This window comes from Anabrus simplex, chromosome 1, assembly GCF_040414725.1.
Source record: "Anabrus simplex isolate iqAnaSimp1 chromosome 1, ASM4041472v1, whole genome shotgun sequence".
Lineage (NCBI taxonomy): Eukaryota > Metazoa > Arthropoda > Insecta > Orthoptera > Tettigoniidae > Anabrus > Anabrus simplex.
In genome coordinates this window covers 1,394,254,881-1,394,269,961 of record NC_090265.1, presented here as the reverse complement: position 1 = coordinate 1,394,269,961, position 15,081 = coordinate 1,394,254,881, and positions in this window count along the sequence as shown.

Below are 15,081 nucleotides of genomic sequence, written 5' to 3'. Positions count from 1 at the left end.
TTCCATGTTATGCAAGTGGAATTGTGTTACTTCCGTTTTACTAGGATTTGGCTGGAGTCTTCATTTGTGAAAATAGTCACACATGGTAGCAAGATCCTCTGTAAGATCATCCTCATAGTGTGCCAAATCCGTACTCTGAGTAATTAAAGCTATATCGTCAGTAACGTGTACCTTCTTTTAAGTTGTTCTTGGTAGGTCATGGATGTAAATATTGAATATAATGGGAGATAATACTGACCCCAGGGGTAAACCATTATTTAGATATCTTCACCTGGTTCTTTCACCGTTCAGAAATACAGCAAGTCGACGGTTGGATAACATGTTATTTAGTAAGCATGCTAGCTTCTCACAAGGGATAACCTGAACAAACTGAGCAACAGTCCCTCACTCCAGACTGTGTCATAGGCCGCTGTAAGGTCGAGCAGAAGCAGTCTTCTGTCTTTTCTGGAATCCTGCTTCAATCTGTGCTGCCAGTGTTAACAGCTGATCACAACAACTACGATTCTTTCTGAAACCCCCTTGTTCAACTGAGATGAATCTTTATGTTGCTTCCTGGATACGGTTAATTATCATTCCTTCGAGCATTTTGTAGATTACGCTAAGGAGTGAAATCGGTCGATAATGTGAAGCATCAGTTCCTTCCTTTCCTGGTTTCAAGACTGCAATTACTTTGGCTTGTTTTAACAACTTAGGTAATTTACCAGTTCGTAGAATTTCATTGAAGAAGTTGACTAGCCAATGTTTTGTACCAGGGCCTATGGCCTTCAGAAACTCAGGAAAAATTTTATCCAGACAGGCAGCTTTATTTATCTTTATCTTGGATAGAGCCTTGTCCAGTTCTTCATTACATGAAGTCACAGGAATACTCCGGATGGGATGTCAACTGTAATCTTCTCGTTCTTAACTGGTTTTTAACACTCCTTGCGTGTACCTTATCCATCTTTGCTCTAGAGATTTGTGTCAGCCTGGAGGCAATGGTGTTGGGGTTCATTGGCCAACTTTTGCGTTTCATGGTAGGGTCACTACCAAGTTTTCTTATGAGGTTCCAGGCTTTACGACTAGAAAGTCCATCTCGTCTGTAGTTCTGTGCCACTTCTCTCCCCTAGATTTATTTATATCCCTTAGAAACTCATCAGCTGTCATCTTATTAGGAGAGTTCTGATATTCGGTGTAGAGCTGATTACATTCATCTGACCATCCTGGTATATACGTCTTACGATATCTCCGGTGAATGAACTTCCTAACATTAGCTTTTATGGCATTAACAAATCGACTGTATTTTTCAGGAACCTCCCCGAAGAGTGCTAGTTAAGGCATTCGGGCGTTCCCTGGGCAACGGTGGTACACCAGCTGATTCTTCCACGAGAGAACTGCTAAACAGCAACAAGCAGATGATAGCAAGCGCTTCAGGTATGAAATATGGTTTAAGCGCAGTGTTGTAGCCGTTGTTTTGTGTCCACGCATAATCATGGAGGTGGAACGAGGCCTCATCCGACAATATTATTGAATGTGGGTCTATTTGTCCATTGTACCTTTTTCAGACACCATTGTTCACCTATGTACAGGTTGACCGGTTTGAAGTTGATTTCATAACGGATTTAAGTATAATAATTTAGTAGCTTTTTGCACAGACCCTTGTGAAATTTTTACAAGTTGTGCAAGACGACGAAGTGATGGTTAAGAAGAATTTTCCAAGAGATTACCAAAGTCACCTAATACCTCTTCGTTAAGGCACTTTCGAGATTCCTACCGCATTGTACACGGACGAATGGTTATATACTTACCCCTAAAAGGGAGCATTCCCGTAGCCGACAATCACACCATCGCTGAAAAAACAATTCTACCTGTTGGAGGCTAAACTGCAGAGAAAGGAGGACATGAAGCATGTCTATTACAGTCAAATGAGGGACTACATTAGACAAGAGCAAGTAGAAATTTAACCGAGCACATCACTCCCAATAATCTTCACTAAATGCTACACCGCACTGTAAAGAAACAAAAGAGGTACGTCACGAAGTACAGAATTGTCCTTGACGCGTCGTCACATTAATCAGACCCGCCTTCTCTGAACGAAGCCCTAACTTGCTCCCCGAAATAATGGGAGCCTGCTACGTTTCAGAAGCCAACCGAAGCCTATCGCGTGCGATTGTCACCAAGTATGTGTGCACTTAGCTTTAGACGAATACGACGGAGATCTGACTTGGTCTCATGTGTTACCACGTCGGGAAAGAAGGAGAAGACGATCACAAGTTCACTGACGAGGTCAAAGCCTACCGTTTCAAATGCTTGTCATTTGAACTTACTGCTAGCCCATTTTTCCTGTCTACCAGCATTAGAAAACTTGCAACCGAACGCTGCATCGAGATAATTAACTATTTGCGTCGAACTTCTCGATAAATCAACGCTTATTGATTATTTCACGACAAGTATAGTAAATAACATCCTTGCAACGAGGTTATGCCACGAATTCACAGACCGTTTGACGGAGATCAACTCCCACTCTGCAAATGGGCCACCACTTCGCTGTCCTTGAAGGAAGACTGGCGCAACGAGCGTGTGGTGGAAAACGTTATAAGCTCCGCTGTCAAATTCTATAATCCTCGTAGAAAAACTGATGTTCCAAGACAGGTAGCTCGGAGGCCTGTCGTGCGAGGAATTTTTTCCATCAAATCTTGCACGCAAATGGTACTTGTGGACTTCCAGCATTCAGCATCTGTCAGCTATATCCGCTCCAAGATGGATGGACATTACAGGAGCTTGAGTTGAATCAGACATGCACGTCTTTTGTGATTCTCCTGCCACAAAACTCTCTTACAGAAAAACAGACTAGCGCCCGTGAAAATAATAACTCTACTAAAACTAGATCTGCTGGACGCACTGGCTGGTACACGCCTTCTTCACTCCTTTTGTGAAGAGATCGGCTGCGAGGTCAAGAAGGCTTAGTTGTGGAGCGATTCTACTATGGCTCTTGGGTTGATTCGGGAAGATCCGAATACGTGGAAGACCTTTGCCTGCAGCCACGTGACAGAAATACATAATCACGTTCACTCCAGCCAATGGAGGCACTAACCCGGAGAACAGAACCCTGCTATTGACTTCACTCGAAGAGTATGCGCAGATCAACTAGGCCCCTCACAAACGTGGTGGCATGGTCGTCGCAGGCTAATCAAGGGCAATGACCCGTGGTCACATGACACAACATCCACACGCACGCAGTTGCCAGAAGCCAGTAAGACACACCAAGTTCTTGCGATCACTATAGTGGAACCGCTACTGGATATTTCAAGGAACAGCGCCTACTGAAGTGTGCTGTATGTCATAGCTTAAGTACTTCGTTTCGTCAATATGCTGAGCAACAAGACTAAATATGCAAATCCACTAACGGCCGAAAACCTACGTACGTCTCGCACGTAGTGGATCGAAAGGGTCCAAGAGGAACGGTTCACTGTTGAACTAGCTGCATTACGAAGTGGTGAACTATTGCCAGACATTTAGCGGATTGCTCGATTCAATCCCTTCCTGTATTAGGGTATCGTCCGACTTGGAGGTAGACTACAATGTTCAGATTTGTCTTAAGCTGAGAAACACACAACGATCTTGGATGACCGTCACCGGTTCATCGAACTGATCGTTCAAGAGACCCACATCAAACTTCACCATCTTGAGGTACGCATAGTACTAGCAGAACTTCGTGAAGAAGTCTGGACTGTGCGAGTTTGACAGATTTCGAAGAATATTCTGCATTCCTGCCTACCGCGCAAATTAGCGCACAACAGCAGTCTGGAGATTATTCCATTACCAGCAGACGGCACGTAGTTGACAAAACCTTTCTCAGTGATTGAAATCGGCTTCGCCGGGCACTATATGTTAGATGCGTCAGCAGTTTTAGCAAATCGTGCATCGTACTTTTCACTTTGCAATCACCCGCGCCATTCATCTACAGACATCTACAGACAGCTCTACAGATATGTTCTTGATGGCCATGCAAAGATTTTTCAGCAGTTGAGGCGAGCCGTACACCATATATTCCGACAACGCCCAGACCTTCCTCGCCGCATATAATGGTCTCAGGGAACTCAACAAGTTTGTGAAAGACACCAGGGTGCACCACCACTCTGCTCACAATGGTATCCATAGGAAGTTTATCACGCCAACGGTGGCGTGGTGGTTTTAAGGGAGAGAATAGTTGGCTCCGTAAAAACATTGCCTAAGAAAAGTACTCGGCTGTTGCCAGCTGAACGAAAATGGTCGTAATACTGACAGGTATTGAAGCTACCCTCAATAGAAAACCAATCACTCAGTCCCCAGACACGGGAGAACTCCTGACATCATCCAATTTTTTAGTTGGGGAAAAGCTAACGTCTATTCTGGATCAGAACCGAGTACAAGGAATATTCCGGTAAAATAATACAGAACACAACAAAAATTCTTGAGTGGGGGGGGGGGGGGGAATTTTACTACGCTGGAATAAGGAGTACCTGCTTCTACTGAGAAATCACCATGGGGTTAAAAAACCGAAGATCTAAATCCATTTACTCAAGATTGGATACATCGTCCTTCTCCAAGACGGCTTCAGACCCTACCACGTGTGAAAGAAAGCGAGAACAGAAGAGTTGCATCCAGGGAGACATGGGCGCCCTAGAACGCTCGTCCTGCGGAAGCCCGTACAGCACACGAATTACTCGGCCAGTGCAGCTGGTCGCCCCTTTGTATATAGACCTTGGTGGGCAGAACGTCACGCAATTACATTTGCTGCGTCATCTATGAGATATTTGTGTAATTTTTATATAATTACTCTATGATCCTGGAGTTAGAGGGTTTGAGCTCCACTGTTGCCAGCCCTGAAGGTGGTTTTCCGTGGTTTCCCATTTTTACACCCGACAAATGCTGGGGTTGTACCTTAATTAAGGCCACGGCCGCTTTCTTCCCACTCCTGTAGTCGAGCCGCTGGCTGTCCGGCCCTGACGTTTCTCAGACAGTGTTGCCGATTTTGAACCATACGATATAAACAAACACACACACCTAAAATATTTCACGTATACGTAGATTAGATTCTGTCTTAATGCGACGGAAATGCGTACGGAAATGTGTGAAAATTACCTCTAATGTATTGAAAACCAACACTAGTGTAATCATAATAATAAAACGTTCCAATTAAAATTAAGTGCACTCCAAAACATCGTAAATATAACAAAACATTCCAGTCGAAGTTATGCACATTCCAAGATCAGCGTAAAGATAATAACGAAACACTGCAGTCAAAATTAAGCACGGTCAGAGAGTTGAATAACCGTAACTCAAAAATAGTAGGCTATAGACGTAATATAAAATAACAACATTAAAACCGAACTGCGTGAATAGTATCACCGTAATTTTAATAAGTCAGAATAAAAAAACCTGAAAATAGTATCAACGTGGCAATAAAAACGTCGCTGTTACAATAAAACTTCAACATGCTCATAGAACAGTAGTGTCGAAATAATAAAATATTGTAATGAAATGAAACAAATGATGTACTCACAGGGATTAATCCAAAGGGAATACGCCGCACTCTCCAAAAATATCGGTGTCTTCTTCCTTGTCACTGTCACTGGAGTCACTGCTATCATCCTCATCCAGGGAAATAATAAGTTCATCCACTCGACATTCAACAATTCCATGAGCTTCCTTTGCCTTGTGTAGATCTTCCCAGGTGTGACTCACAACCCTGAGCCGTAGCGATGGAGTCCACTTCGTAGGTGCAAAATCTAGGCTTATGGTGTTTTACACTTTGTAGCAGCTCCGCCTTTGTCATTTCTGCAGATATCCCCGGTACATTATTTCCCACCAACCACTGAAGAATGATATCTTTTCTGTTTTTCATTGTCGGTGCTTTGTTTAGTTGCACAGAGTGATAGGGGGCATTGTCCATAACAATTACGGAATTGGGACTTATGTTTGGTAGCAAAGACTTTTTAAACCACGTTGTGAAAGTTATCCCATTCATTTCTTGGTGATAATCACGGGTGCTCTTTGATCTGAAAAGAAGGATAGCTCCCGGAACAAATTCATTAATGCCACCTGCATGTAGCAAAATAAGCCTACTTCCCTTCCCAATAGGTGCTTTGAAAGTCCCTGCTACAGTTTCATCTGTCCAGGTCACCGTTTAGAATGTCCGGCATTTACCCACGTTTCATCTAACCACACCATTCTATCAGGACTAATCTTCAGAACTTCCCTCAAAAATCTACCTCGCCATGCTACGATTTCACTTCTCTCCGTCGCAGCTTTTCTCCTTGAAAATTTCTTCCAACGAAAGCCAAGTTCTCTCAGTATTTTACTTAAACTGGTCTTTCCTCCACTGTATAAGCGAGAATCTTTCAAAGAGTCAAGTCATTTATCACGCGTGGGAAATTACCTCCTCTTGTAATAGGTATAAATATGTTGCCTTATCGCATCCTTTTGAAATGCATCTAGTGATGTCTTGGGACAATGTCTTGGTCTTCGTTTTTCAGGAGTACGCAGAACTTCAGAGGGTGTATTAAGATCTACTGGACACTTTTCTTTCGTGACACTTTTCACAGTTGTCCTACCTACCTTTAAAGCGTCACAAACTCGATCCAGGACTTTTGTAACAGGAAGAAGAGGCCCACTGTTATCACGCTCTTTCTCAAAATATTCACGTAGCCGGTATATAAATTCACGGCTTGGCCCTTACAACAACTGATTTTTTTCTTACTCGTTTTCGATGATCCGCTAGCCATGTCACAATAACGAAAACAAACGGCTTACACAGTGAACGCATGCACTTCATGCAGGCTAGCGAGCAACTGAGGCCACGTCTTCCTCTTTAAAGAAGTGGCATCACCACACTAGCAGTACAAGAGAGTCATGGCGACATGAACGGTGATTGGTGCTTGCTGTAAAATCTTAAATCTGGCGCGCCAGTGACGTCACGCATTGCAAACCGTGACGATTATTCTACCACTAGCAGAACCCTTAGTATTCTATGTGGTAAAATAACTTTAATTAAAACAATAATATCAAATCGACAAGGGGTGTAGGTTTCAATGATTTAATATTAAAATCATACGGCACATTGCAAATTCATAATAGTGTTTTCAAGGTTATATGTATAGTTTCAAATCGCCGCAGGTTGGCAATACTCTTCTCTACTCTTATTTTTTCTTTTCATCACAATCTGTCAGGGCCGGACAGCCTGCGGCTGGACTATATGCCTATCCATTCGTTGCCATAAAACCTGTCTGTGTCAGTGCAACGTAAAACAAATTGTAAAAAGAAAGAACAAATACTCTGTGACGAGTGTGAGCCATGATAATAAAGGTTATTTAGTGAACTCAACACTGAAGTCCTCATACAATTCAGTGGTTTTATGATTTGTACAACAGAGGGGAAGGGAAGGGAAGGGAAGGCTCGCTCCCACTGAATCTAATGGAATCGAAATGAACCGAACAGAATGTGTTTTTACCATGTGTTCAAATGGGAAATAATCAAAGAGATTGACACGAGTCGAATCGAATCAAAACGAACCGAATACGATTCCTAGGCAAGAATACTTTTCGACTTGCAAAGTGGAATCGAACTTAATTTTAAATATCCTTGCAATTTCTTGGCTGATTGGGATCTTTCGTACCATTGTTTCTTGGCCAAGTTAGGCGTTTCCTTCAATGAGCCGGAAATAATTTCTTCCGTGATATTTCTTCAGCTTACAAGTAATGTACACAGGCAAACTACTAATTTAATTCAGAAATTTAATATCCTATGTGATGAGACCCCGGAATATTACAGCAACAAAAACGTAAGAGAAAATGCCAGGGAGTAAATAAATAAGGCTATGGAGAATGAGACATTAGTATTTTTAATTTCGTGAAAGGTTATATACATTTATTTTATAGTAATGTTGTTAATGCGCTTTCGCCTTTGTGCTCTCTTATTAAGTTTATTTGATGAACTCAGAATCTTTTCCGATTCACTTTCCTTTCATTTTCTGCATCCTCACATGAAAATGCTAAGCGGTATGAAACCATCCTTCCCATTCTTTGTATATCCCACGTATAATCTTGTTCGATTCGATTACACTAAATATCAGTGGCGAAGTATAAATCTCGGCTGTTCGAATCGGTTTGATTCGATAAAATGGGAGCTGATTTTAAGTCTGCAGCCGCGTCTTTTCACTTCCTGCCTTATTCATTCCCATCTTCATTTTTCGTCGCAAAGTTTGCATCTAGCTGAGCAGACCTGTTGCATGTTTCATTTATTTATCACTGCAGATTAATCTTTATTTAATTGATACGGATTACTCGAGGAGTCAAGATTTTAACCCAATATTCGTACGTCCTGAAGATCCTGTTACGTGTAAAACGTTTAGTAAATCATCACATAGACGCGCAGTGATTTTAACGTCAACGACTGGTAAACTACCTTGTCAATATATAAAATCGGGTATATCGCTTCTGAAGTTCGTACAAGTAATTACCCAATTTTGTCGATCATGCAAAGAAGGACTGAAATTTCATGGTGCTCATTCAAGATATTTGTGGCTACAAGTATGTCAATATACAAATAGAAACATGCTGATTACTACTTAATCTCTTGCCGTAATATTACGTAAGGCAAACATATAGTTCTCATGTACACCATGTATATATTAAAAGATATCTGTGGTCATGCTTAAGAAAGCCCTCCCAGTGGATAGTTAGGCTGGGTTGCATCGGCTGGGTCCTCACAGAAACATACACAAGTGAGATGAATACGCGCAAGCCCCCTTAGTGCTGTTGTCGCCATCAAATTTCCTCTCTGCCTGGAGCAAATCCACCATTTCGCCAGCAGCATAATTCTTTACTACTGACTGATTCAAAGAAAAGGAGATGAAGGCTTGTTACACGCAAAGAGAACTTACTCGCATTTTCCAATTTTAATTTTCTTATTCCAGTCCCCTCCAACATATTCCTCAAGGCAGTTTTCTGCTTGCATCTGCACTTCTACTACAACTTGTATGCTTTCTACACTATTTGAAGTCATAATACCAAGTGAGTTGGCTACTGAGTGCGTAAGCTGTAAGCTTACCTGATGGAGACATACAGTACCGGTCAAATGTTTAGGACCACATAAAGAAATCACGAAATGTCATCTCGAACCTAAAATTGTGCCACTAGACCTCTGTAATTTTCTTTCTGATATCTCACATCTAATAGGATATATGTCGCCTGATTTCATTGACTTAGTTCAAGTACTGTAGAAGTTATGAATTTTTAACTCTTGGAAGGTCACAACAAACAATCAAAAATTTTGGTAAGATAATGTACTGAATACTCTAACTGGTTGCAAGTATCACCAACAAGATTTTTCTGTAGACTTAGAAATAGGTGGGGGCCATTTTAGTATAAATATAAAAATTCCGAAAATATGCGGCACCGGTTATTTTCGTTTTTTTTTTTTTTTTTTTTTTTGAACCAGGGCCAAAATTGTTGATCTTTCTTTGCCTTTTTCATGTATGGCCCAAGGTCTCAGTGTGAGCTATCGGCGTCAAACTTATCTGCCCTGATAGTTTCATTTGCACTCCGTGGATGGCATCGAAGAGTACGTTTCTGATGTCGATAGTTCACACTGAGACCAATGACAAGAACAAGGAAAAATTGACTATTTTAGCACCGGTTTGAAAAAAAAAGAAACCCACAAAAATGGGTGCCGCATTTTTTCGGAATTTTCATATTTATACAAAAATGACCCCTAACTATTGCTAAGTCTCTACAAGAATCTTGGTGGTGATACTTGAAACCAATTAGAGGATACAGTACATAATATTTCAAAAAATGTTGACTTTCTGATGTGACCTTATAACATTTAAAATTGTATGACTTACACACTACTTGGCGTAAATCACTGAAATCAGGCGATGTATATCATATTAGATGCAAGAGCTCAGGACAAAGGATACAGAGGTCTAGTAGCAAAATTGTAGGTTCTACATGGAACTTCATGATTTTTCAATGTGATCCTAAACTTTTGACCGGTACTGTAGGTTTGAACACTACCGTGGGCATACCCGTATTTTTTTTAAATAGTGTTTCCCTTTAATGAGGTGTATCAAGAGGATATATCCATGGTCAGTCCCTTTTCACTTTTCGAATAAAATATCACCTCCATATGTTTCGGATTTAATATGAAACTGTAGGTGCTGTAGGTATGATCATGATATCATGAGTCATGTAAATCTATAAGCTCGTAGACTTTGACTTTCTCGTGTCTTCCTAGTTCTAGCTGTTCGCTGCACCAGCCTTGCTTCAAAAACACAGCTGACCTGGTGACACGTTATAGAAATATGAGTACTTCAGTCACACAGTAGCTTCTTTCGATGTTTTACATGAGAAAAGAGTGCTATAGAGGTGGAGTAACTATTTAATTTCGTCTTTCACCCCTGCCACTTCTCCCACAGTTTGGTGAAGCCGTGAATGCAAAGGATTTCACATAGGTGGATTTGCTGCTGATAATGTTTGTTGTTTTAAGGGGCCTAATATCGAAGGTCATCGTCCCTCCAACAGGTGGATTTGGCTCCTCTTTACGACCGAATGTGTTTCCTGCTGCCAACCATATGTGGAAGGACATATTCACGATTTGAGTTAATGTGGCAGTTGGCGGTGTGGTATTCTGTATATATATGCAGAGGCCCGTAAGACGAGAAAGATAAACACCCAGTCCCGGAACCGTACGAATTAGACAAATACTCATTTATTTTCCCATACAGTTAACATTCTGCCCTGACCACCTTTTTGTCATACTTCTCACATTGCCCTAACCGATATAATCACAGATACTATCGGGTCTCTCGCCTAAACTACATGTGATTGGTATTCATTAAGATGAGAAGAGGACTATCATGAATGTTTCCAGCGAATTGAGAAGTAAGCGGCTAAACGCTTTAGATAAGATTTCACCATTTGAAATACTACTTCCAGGTCATCAGTTCATTTATTTTGTCTGTTTAGTTTTAATTCCGAAGTCTCATTGTATCCTCAAAAGCACCGCCAAAAATGTATGCGGTTATAGGAACACCGCAAGAACCTATTGAGGAACCGAACTGAGGCTACAAGGGATATTTTGGAGCGAGGTAGATTTCCATACATTTCCTCACTAATCCAGAAAATACTATTTCAGCATTAACACGTTTCATAACATCCAGGTATTCTAGCCGTTACTATTCAGTATCATCCATACTTCCCCATCATTCATACTGTAACTGCCATAAATAGGACTGAGACTTTTTCTCTGGCCAGTGCAATGATTCCGATACACAAAACCTGCTTCAATCAAGAAAGAGCTACAGGCGGTATTAGGTCGTGTTGAGTACAGTCGAGAGCACGGAATCCTGCCGTTGATTCTACTTTCCGATATTGATTTCTCTTATCTAAAGTTGATATAACCTCTTATCATTTCTTAGCCTCGCCATCCCCTTTGTGAGCCATTCTGTTATGGGGATGAAGTAAATTGCTGCACACGAGCACTAACCTGTGAATAAAGTTCAGCTCTAACAGAGAAATGAAGGGTGTGGAGTATGGAAAAGTTAACCCGAGTGTTTGAAACCAGCTGCCCTGTATAGTGTTTCTGCACTAGGCCTAGGGAACAGTACTCAAAAGTTAACTCTTCCCCTCTTCTGTCCTCTCCACTCCTTCCTACCTTCAGCAGCTCACTTAGACACACAGAAACAGTTTGACCGTAGCAGTGGCGGGTCTTACAGTCATAAAAAGTTGCATAGTCCAGCTCCATGGTTGGCGTGCTGGCCTTTGATCACAGGGATCCCGGATTCGTTTCCCGGCAGGGTCGGTAATTTAACCATCATTGGTTAATTTAGCTGACACGGGGAGTTTGTGTATGTGTCGTCTTCATCATCATTTCATCCTAATCACGACGTGCAGGTCGCCTACGAGCGTCACATCAAAAGGCCTGCACCTGGCGACGCGAACCTGTCCTCTGACACTCCCGGCACTAAAAGCCATAGGCCATTTCATTATTTTTACCAGTTGTAAATACAATCCGTGTCTGAAAAGATCAGTGAATGGTGGCCTAGGTTTTTTTTCATTTACTGTACATACTCTCTGCATGATCCTCTACATGAGTAGTACTACATGCACTTACAATACATTTCCTTACAAATGCACAAACATAAATTACATTTGAATAATTAAATTTCTAGATGACTGTTAATCATACCAATATCAATCAATATCAGTCTTCCTTTTTCCTGAGAGCTTGAAAGTCCAGAGCATTAACAAATTTGGAAAATTCCTTTAAATACTTTTTTAATAGCACAGATTTCTGCATTGGCCAATTATCACCTCTATTAACACTATTTATCAAGAATTGCCTAATATTTTTCACTTCACTGCACTCGAAAATTATATGATCTATTGTCTAAGGACTGCTGTTACAGGAACACTCGGAGTTACGTATAATTTTAAGTCTGCAAAAGTACGAAGCAATATTTCCATGTTCAGTCAGTATTGTAGTCATATTTGATGTTAAGTTGACTTGGAATTTCAATCTGCCTGCAACTGTTGGAAAGATACTGTTCAGCAAAAGCAAATAAGGAAGGAAGTAGAGGAACCAATAGACACTCGGACGACTGGAAATTTACACAAGAAGAAATAAAATCTGCAATCAAAGATATAGGTCTTAAAAAGACACCAGGTGAAGATGGAATCACGAGCAAAATATTATGGTGGATGTATGAAGGTATCCCTAAAACTATGACATCTTTATATAATGGTTGCTTAAAGAATGCTTGTTTCCCGAAGCGATGAAAAAATGCGAGAATCATACCAATCACAAAACCAGGGAAAGAGAAGCTTCAGGATCCATCCAAATACCGAACAATAAGCCTGCTAAATGTGGCGGGCAATGTACTAGATAAACTTTTAATAAATAGAATTAATCACTACCTTCATACCAGTAAACTACTGAACGAAAATCAATATGGCTTCACAGCTCAAATGTGTACTACTGATGCAGCTATGGCACTTAAGGAATTTATAACTGAATCGTTCAAAAATTGTCAAATAATCATTATTGATAGTCTCGATGCGTAGGGAGCTTTTGACTCTGCATGGTGGCCATGTGTCCTAAAAGCCCTGAAAGATTTTAAATGCCAGAGAAATTTGTACTACCTTACTAAGAGCTACTTTAAGGATAGAACAGCATTCACGAATTCCAATAGTATCCAAGTCGAAACAGTAGTTAATAAAGGATGTCCTCAAGGTTCATGCTGTGGACCGGGGTATTGGAATGTACAGTATAATGCACTGCTCAGTTTGGAATACGGGAAAAACACCAAAGCTATAGCATTTGCTGATGACGTTATAATCGCAGTCAGGGCTGAAACTGAAATTGAAGCAGAAAATATTGTGAATATGGAATTACGGAAAGTTACTAAGTGGTCAGCAGACAATAAAACCCGTTTCAATGAAAGTAAATCAAAAGTTATGTTAATTTCAAGAAGAACAAAAGCAAAGAAGACAATTGACATCTTTATGAATTGGAAACATGTTGAACAAGTAGACAAGATGGAATATCTAGGAATAACTATAGACTCTCGCTTCAAGTTCAATGACCATACCAATAAAGTCAGTAAAAAATGTATTAAATTAATAAACGCATTATCAAAATCGGCAAGAATAAGATGGGGTATAAAACAACATGCTTTGGAAATAATATATAAAGGAGCAATATTACCAATGCTGATATACGCTGCACCGATCTTAATAGAATCCCTGGAAAAGAAATGCAATCTGATTAAATACATGTGAGTGCAAAGACTTATTCTATTGAGAATAGCAAGATCGTACCGCACTGTATCTCATGAGGCACTGTGCATCATCACAGGAATTACTCCAAAAGATATCAAAGATAGAGAGGTTGTTACTTTATACAATATCAAATCAGGCAAAATAACCATGAATTATGTCACTGATCACGCAGAAAAACCTATGAGATGACTCCACCCAGCCAAGCTTCCTGGTACCGAAGACCCAAGAATAACATTAAATGAATATACCCCACGGAAAATTTACACAGATGGAAGCAAACGTGAAGAAGGAGTGGGAGCTGGCGTAGCTATATACAGATCTCATGAATTAATAGATCAATTGAAATTTAAATTGCAAGACAACTACTCGAATAATCAGGCGGAGCAATTAGCCATATTAAAATCTCTGAATTCTTTGTAACTACTAGGACAGAGAATGATGAAGATAAGAAATCAATTATTTACCACAGATAGTATGATAGCAATTGAGTCCATTGCGGACTTCAGGAATCATAACCAACTGATTGAGAATATAAGAAAGACTACAGCTATTCTAAAAAGAAATAATTTGAGAATAAAATTTGAATAGGTTAAGGCACATATAGGAGTTGAAGGCAATAAACTGGCTGATAAAATTGCAAAGTAGGCTGCAAAATTAAGTGAAATCTGTTTCGATAGAATACCCATCTCTACATTAAAGAAAAATCTCAGAGAAGAATCAATTCATGAATGGCAGCAAAAATGGGAACAAACATCAAAAGGCACACTTACAAAGGTCACCTAGGTTGTTCACCGAGCTAGTTCGGGCGATGCGCTCGCGCATACGCATTGCGAGACATGACACCAAGTGCCCCCTATCGGTCACCTCAACACAGTTAAACGAAGTTGAACGCTGCAACACATCGCACGGAGTCAGTGTGAGAACTCGTGTCATTGCACAATGGAGTGCAAAACGGAGCAACGCGTTAACATGTTTTGTTTCCACCTAGGCAAAACGGCAACGGAAACACACGCAATGTTAGTGCAAGCTTACTTCGCTCAAGCAGCGAGCAAAAAGTTTGTTTTTGACTGGTTTAAACGCTTTCGAGATGGAAAGGAAGGTGTTGAAGACGAGGCGCGTTTGGGTCGACCAACCACAACCACATCTCCAGACAACATCGAACGAGTGCGACAGATGCTTGCGAATGATCGGCGACTGTACATACGAATGATAGCAGATGAAGAGGGTGTAGGCAAGGACAGTATAAGGTCCATTGTTCACGAACATTTAAGAAAGCGGAAGA